Source organism: Coregonus lavaretus (assembly GCF_964263955.1).
Source record: "Coregonus lavaretus genome assembly, contig: HAP1_SCAFFOLD_372, whole genome shotgun sequence".
Classification (NCBI taxonomy): domain Eukaryota; kingdom Metazoa; phylum Chordata; class Actinopteri; order Salmoniformes; family Salmonidae; genus Coregonus; species Coregonus lavaretus.
Window position 1 is genome coordinate 129,941 of NW_028160424.1, and position 7,637 is coordinate 137,577.

General features: G+C 45.1%; 2 long non-coding RNA genes across 2 annotated transcripts; both read left to right on the forward strand.

Moving 5' to 3' along the window:
* The first annotated feature begins 426 nt into the window (after positions 1-426).
* LOC311121846 lies at positions 427-1,793 on the forward strand. The gene is made up of 3 exons (XR_014612356.1): positions 427-632; positions 979-1,305; positions 1,611-1,793. It is a non-coding gene; the product is annotated as an uncharacterized lncRNA (long non-coding RNA).
* A 3,200-nt stretch (positions 1,794-4,993) lies between these two features.
* LOC311121839 lies at positions 4,994-6,236 on the forward strand. Its single transcript, XR_014612355.1, has 3 exons — positions 4,994-5,060; positions 5,845-5,931; positions 6,177-6,236. It is a non-coding gene; the product is annotated as an uncharacterized lncRNA (long non-coding RNA).
* The last annotated feature ends 1,401 nt before the right edge of the window (positions 6,237-7,637 follow it).

A 7,637-nucleotide genomic window follows, 5' to 3' on the forward strand; every position in this document is an offset into this window, starting at 1 on the left:
TTCTGGCTGTTGCCTTCGTCCTTGACAAACATTTGTGCTCAGGTATCATATAATATACCAGGCAGACTGAATCCTTCAAATGGCTCTTCATCTCTCCCTCCTCCTCCTCCTCCTCTTCCTCATCCTCTACAGAGTATCAGCAGGTATGTGTAACATGTTTCTATAAAGGGCTGAAGTCCAGTGGGTCAATTCACTGTAAACACGGTGTAATACATCTCAATCATTAACAAGCTGTTTTATAGTGTATAAGCAAGGTTTTTTTTCTTCTGCAGTGCAGATTCTGTTGAATTCCAACCTAAATGTGTTTTGTGTTGATGTGTTCACAGTGAGGTATGTGTCTGTGCAGGCCGGAGGCTCCATCACCATCCCATGTCACTATGATCAGTATTACATAAATCATGTGAAATACAGGTGTAAAGGGTATGATTGGATTCGTTGCTCCTCTCTAGTACGCAGTGACCATCCTAAGAGCAGTGGTAATGCCTCAATCTCTGATGACATCAACCAGAGAGTCTTCACTGTGACCATGACTGATCTGGAGCCAGAGGACTCTAAGAGTTACAGGTGTGTTGTTTAGATCAATGGAGGACCAGATATCAGGATACAACGGTTCTACCTATCTGTCACTCCAGGTAAGATCCCTGCAACTCTTACAATTCAGTAAAATAGAATAGGTAGTTCTCAGTAATGATGAGACAATCAGAAATAGCCTGCTTCCACAAACTAAATGACTGGTGTTCTCATTTCATTTCCTGGTAACTGGTTCCTTGTCTGGTAACTGGTATCACCATTATTGTTCAAGTTGACCTGAAGAATACTTTATGTTCTCTGTATGTAGATTGTGGTGTAAACTTTGTTTAATCTCCGCAGTGGTCGGTTTTAAAACATTTTTTAAAATAATATTAATAATAAAATACTTACTAGAAATAAAGTTCTGCTGCTGAGTTCTTTCTTTGGTGTCTGTACCTCTGTGTTCAGGTACTCCAGAACTCTATGTGGACCAACAGGAAGTGACTGGAGTAGAAGGAGGGAGTGTCACTGTCCGTTGTTACTATAGTATCTCTGGAGATATGAAGTGGTGCAGGATGGGTGGTGATTGTGTGTCGTATTCTGGGACTTTACATGGAACATCAGTGACATTAAAGGATATCAGTCTGGCCAACAACAGAACAGTCTTAACAGTGACTATGAGTGGACTGAAGATGGAGAACACTGACTGGTATTGGTGTGAAGTGGGAGAACTAGAGATGCCTGTTCACATCACTGTCAGTCAACATACTGCAACACAAATCATCACTGCTATCAGTAAGTACATTCTGTTTGGGTCACAAAAATAGTTTAATATCCATAGTTACTTCACATCAAAATTATGTAATTTTCTTACATTAGTATCACAATGAAAATATGTATTTATTCCATGATTTACTTCTTGACATAGATGATATTCAGTGAAAATCTGCTACTGTTTTCATAATCCTTGACAGCAGATTCACTTTGTTTCATCGTCTGAAACAAATTGGAATATTGACCATGAATGTGATGTTGCTATACAACCTGACTATCTGGTATACCAGTAATTTAATTGATGGCATTGTTGTTTTACCTCACAGCAACCCAAGCTGAGGGGAACATGGAGGAAGTCCACCGGAGGTTATTATCACTCATTCAGCTGTATTATCCCACATATTATGGCAATTGTTTGATAATATGAACACAAAGAAACATTACAATTCCATCATACACTACAACAGTTAAAGCTAACCAAACTCCCTTCCTAAATGCATATAGAGACTGTTAGCACTTCCTCTTGGTTGGAACATTTCTTTGGAGAAGTAGCAGCAATTTTTGTGTTATTCTCACTCATTTGCAAGGACAAGTTGCACACTTAAAAAAAACTACGTTATTTGTATAGTAATTATCTCAATAATAATAATGTAAACTTCCACACATGTGAATAGCTAAATAATTGTTCCATTTATCACAACAGTGTAAACAACAAGTTATTACTTTTTCACAAATGATCAATTTATAATGATCTATTTTAATTGTATTTTTGATTCAAGTTCTTCTATGTAATCCATCAGGTCCATAGATGTGAAAGTCCTACTGATTCCTTGGGGCATGTTGGTGGTGGTGACAGCTGGTATCCTAGTCACATGGAAGATGTGGACAAAGCATAGTAAGTAGTCATTTTATGTGAATATAAAAAAGGAGAATAGTTAAGAAAAATACCAAATGTGTTGACATTGTGAACAACAGTATATTGCTTAACTGTTATTGATCTTGAATGGCAAAAAGTATTTGGAGGAATTGTCTATAATAAATCTATTCAGAGGTATTATTGTACTATAACAAACTCAGAAGTAATTGACATCTCCCTCTTTATTCCAGAGGACAATAAGGCCAAGGACCAGACAACTAACAACTTGTCACACCCTGGCTCTGGGACTCTATATGTTGAGCCAGGGTGTGTCCATTCTTTGTGTTATATTTCTATGTTGGGGGTTCTAGTTCTTCTGTTTCTTTGTTGGCCTGAGTGACTCCCAATCAGAGGCAACGAGTGTCAGCTGTGGCTGGTTGTCTCTGATTGGGAGCCATATTTATACTGTCTGTTTTCCCTTGGTGTTTGTGGGTTTTTGTTGAGTCGTTTTGTTGTTTTGTATCGTGTGTGCACTTTAACTAATTAAAGTATGTTCGCTCAACACGCTGCGCCTTGGTCCTCCTCTGTATACGACGATCGTGACAGAAAAACCTACCATACAAGGACCAAGCAGCGTGTCCAGGAGCAGGCAGCCTGGACGTGGGAGCAGATTCTGGACGGGCAGGGGTCCTGGACCTGGGAGGAAATCCTGGCCGGGATGGATCGCCGGCCATGGAGTGAGACTGTAGAGAGGCAACGGAGAGAGGAGCAACGGCGTGATCAGGGTCGTCGTCGGACGGTCGAGAGGCAACCCCAAATAATTTTTAGGGGGGGGGGGCACAGGGCATGGACGACGGGGCTGACGGAGGCAGAAAAGGGGCGTATTCAGAAGGCCACCAGGTTACGGGGGCCACTGGTCAAAGTAGAGCCAGTGGTGTGTGTCCCCAGTAAGGTCCGGCCTGTCCCTGCTCCTCGCACCAAGCCTACGGTGTGCGTCGCCAGCCCGGCCCGGCCTGTTCCTGCCACTCGCACCAAGTCTACGGTGCGCGTTGCCAGCCCAGCCCGGCCTGTTCCTGCCACTCGCACCAAGCCAGGGGTGCGAGTCGTCAGCCCGGCCCGGACTGTTCCTGCCACTCGCACTAAGCCTACGGTGTGCGTCGCCAGCCAGGCCCGGCCTGTTCCTGCCACTCGCACCAAGTCTACGGTGCGCGTCGCCAGCCCGGTCCAGCCTGTCCCTGCTCCACGCACCAAGCCTACGGTGTGCGTCGCCAGCCTGGTCCGGCCTGTCCCTGCTCCTCGCACCAAGCCTACGGTGTGCGTCGCCAGCCCGGCCCGGCCTGTTCCTGCCACTCGCACCAAGTCTACGGTGTGCGTCGCCAGCCCGGCCCGGCCTGTTCCTGCCACTCGCACCAAGTCTACGGTGCGCGTCGCCAGCCCGGCCCGGCCTGTTCCTGCCACTCGCACCAAGTCTACGGTGCGCGTCGCCAGCCCGGCCCGGCCTGTTCCTGCCACTCGCACCAAGCCAGGGGTGCGAGTCGTCAGCCTGGTCCGGCCTGTTCCTACTCCACGCACCAAGCCAGGGGTGCGCGTCGTCAGTCCAGCACAACCCGTGCCTGGGTCACCGGTGCCTGGTAAGGTACCGGTCAACTGCTCCACTACGGAGCTGAAGCTAACCGCTCCTGCTACGTCCAGTTCAGCTCCAGCCAGCGGGGCCAGACCGGACCAGGGGCGCCATGGGGGGTTTATTGGAGGGTGGTGGGCAAGGCCGGAGCCAGAACCGCCGCCAAGGAGGAATGCCCACCCAGCCCTCCCTTGTTTTGTTCTAGTGGAGGCGAGGTCGCAGCCTTTAGGGGTGGGTACTGTCACACCCTGGCTCTGGGACTCTATATGTTGAGCCAGGGTGTGTTCATTCTTTGTGTCATATTTCTATGTTGGGGGTTCTAGTTCTTCTGTTTCTTTGTTGGCCTGAGTGACTCCCAATCAGAGGCAACGAGTGTCAGCTGTGGCTGGTTGTCTCTGATTGGGAGCCATATTTATACTGTCTGTTTTCCCTTGGTGTTTGTGGGTTTTTGTTCCAGTTGGTCATTGTTACCTAGGACGTTACGAGTTGTTTTGTTGTTTTGTGTCGTGTGTGCACTTTAACTAATTAAAGTATGTTCGCTCAACACGCTGCGCCTTGGTCCTCCTCTGTATACGACGATCGTGACACAACTCAGTGGTAGGATACACTCAATTTATTATATTCTATTATTTTCAACCATCTGCTTTTCTGTTCATGATTTGGGATCATCTACCATTTGACTCTAGTGTTACCTCTTCAGTTGGTTATCAATGAGTTGACATAGAAGGTCCCATATTCTGAACCCAAGGTCTTATAACACTCAAGACGTTGAAAAATTATGTTTAAAAGACAAAGATCAGGAAGCTGTCAGTTCACTAAATGTACTCCTGAGTAGTGCAGTGGTCTAAGGCACTGCATCGCAGTGCTAACTGTGCCACTAGAGATCCTAGTTCGAATCCAGGCTCTGTCACAGCCGGCCGTGACCGGGAGACTCATGGGCGGCGCACAATTGGCCCAGCGTCGTCCAGGGTAGGGGAGGGAATGGCCGGCAGGGATGTAGCTCAGTTGATAGAGCAACGCCAGGGTTGTGGGTTCGATTCCCATGGGGGGCCAGTATAAAAAAAAATATATATATATGTATTCACTAACTGTAAGTCGCTCTGGATAAGAGCGTCTGCTAAATGACTAAAATGTAAATGTATACCTCTGACTGCATCCTATCATGGAAACAAACTGTGGTTTAGTTGGTAAATAGACAAGTCCTGTATCTCTTTGCTATTTATTTCTTTGCAGTCTGCTGACCCTGAGCAGGACATTATATACAGCACAGTGAGCCACACCAGAGAAACAGCACAGCAGGTACAAACTGAATAAACCTAGTTTTGGTCTGTGGAGATCTTGGACTAGTACCAATCACTCCATCTCTGCATGGAGCTAAGGTTCTCTCTCTCTTTCTCTCTCTATCTCTGCAGTGTGAGTTTGAGTTCTTACTCTCTCTCTCTCCCTCTCTCCCTCTCTCTCCCTCTCCCGCTCTCTCTCTCCCTCTCACTCTCTTTCTCACTCTCTCTCTCTCACTCTTTCTCTCTCTTTCTCTCTCTTTCTCTCTCTTTCTCTCTCTTTCTCTCTCTCTCTCTCTCTCTCTCTCTCTCTCTCTCTCTCTCACTCTCTCACTCTCTCCCTCTCTCACTATCGTTCTCTCTCTCTCTTTCATTCTCTCTCTCTCTCTCTCTCTCTCTCTCTCTCTCTCTCTCTCTCTCTCTCTCTCTCAATCCCTGCAGTGTTGAGCTGAGTATCTGAAGTTCCTATACTCTGTCTTCCTATGCATGTAGCCATGTGTTTCCCTTCTGTCCTGTCCATTTCTAAGAGCCCAAACACAGACAGCCACCATGACGTGATGTACAGCACTGTGATGCCTGATCAGTTCAAGACAGAACAGAAGGTCAACATATGGCTACATGCATCGTTGGTCTTAGACAATATTATGGCTGTTACTCATATAACGTCATAGCCTTGGCAAATTTGCATCTGTTTTAGAAACAATTGTATTTACAGTATAATCTTCTGTCTGGGAACAAGCAATAGATAAATGTACACTATAACAATATAGCAATACATTTTTGTTATCTGGGTCTCTCTCTACCAGCAGGCCCCATTTCCTGAAGATAATGATGATGTCACATACAGCACTGTCATCCCCCAGCACAAGGCCCAACTAAAAGTACAGGCCAAGGTAAAGCTGCTCTGTTGATTAGCCACAGCTAGTATTATGTTATCAGAAACAACAGTAGGTGATTGTTTCCTCAGTGTTAATATAGTCATGGTTATGTCACCATTATACCTATAGGCATAATATATCACCTTTATGTCACATATCACAATTACAACTGTCTTTCACAGAGAACTGTGTTTCAAACTGTACTCTCCATTATAACAGAACTGTCCCTGTTCACCTCTCTACCTGTTCCTCCTCTGTAGGCAGCAGAACCAGATGATAATGTGGTCTACAGCTCACTAGCTCTACAGGTGACCACACAGGTCAGTGTTGGTGTCTCCTCTGTCTGTTGTACAAGATGATGCTGATTTCTCAACAAAGATACAGACAACACCACATTGCTATGTGTTGTAAACGTCACTCTTTAACCACACAAATCTTTCTTAGTCTTTTTAGTTTTGCTGCATGAAAAACTGTCTAATCACGTTGTGACCAGCTAACCTCATTGTTTTCAGTGTGTATCCATAACATTACAGTGTGGAGTGTGCCTGGGTTTAGGGTGAAGTTGCCCCTAGATGCTGATCTTGGGTCAGATTTAAAAAATGTTCCCACTAAAGGTTAAGGTTAGGATTGGGGGAGGGGAAGCTGATCCTAGATCTGTATCTATTGGTCCTCTGTAGCTCAATTGGTAGAGCATGGCGCTTGTAACGCCAGGGTAGTGGGTTCGATCCCCAGGACCACCCATACGTAAAAATGTATGCACACATGACTGTAAGTCGTTTTGGATAAAGCGTCTGCTAAATGGCATATTATTATTATTATTGGAAATGTCACCACAGTGAATGTGACTGAATGTTACACGTTCTCTCCAGCAGCGGGCAGCAGCAGCACAGCAGTGACTGACTGAGTGACCTTGGTGGAGTCCTTATCCTGGAAGGACAGCCCACTCCCCTCTCCTGTGTCACAACATCTATCTGCCTCCAATATGCTTCTGTCATACCTCTTAACCCACGCCAGAAAGACCCCTCTATCCTTTTGTGTCCATAAACTACTGAAGACAGTCTGCTGTGTTTGTTTTCATTGTCACCACATATCTGTTATTAGTTATTTTCCATCCACCTTTCCCCTTGTCACTTGTTTTTTACATCATCATCTTATTTCTCTCACCTAATTAATTGTTCTATGCCTGTAACTAATCATGATCAAAAGTATAGATAGTATAGTATAGTAGCTACTATGTATAATAAATACTGTACTGCGATAATAAAATGTACTATACTGTCTATATTGCACAATGGACATCTGTCACACCTGATGTGTATTTTTAATGGATTATCAGATAAAATTGAGTTAATCATGAACATATAGTTAACATTCTTTGTGGCTAACTGAATTGGGCCGTTTGTTTTTGTCTCTCTCTTCAAACACAGTGAAGGGAGCAGCACCAGGGTTGAATAGAGTTTGGGCTAGACCTTTGTCTCCTTGGTATCTTCTTGATTGATTACAGCATGAGGGGGTGAGGTTTGTGTAATTTAGGGCCTTGTCATGTTTAAACTAAACATGAGTGTGTGTGCAAGACAGGGAGCGGGTGATTGGTTGGAGTAATAGTTCAGCCGTCCTCAGGGACAAAGGAAGTGGGCGGAGCAATAAAAGAGCGGGAAAACTGAAGAGGACTATATAAGATGGAGGGAGACCTTAAGGATGTGTGCCCCTCTGCAGACTGG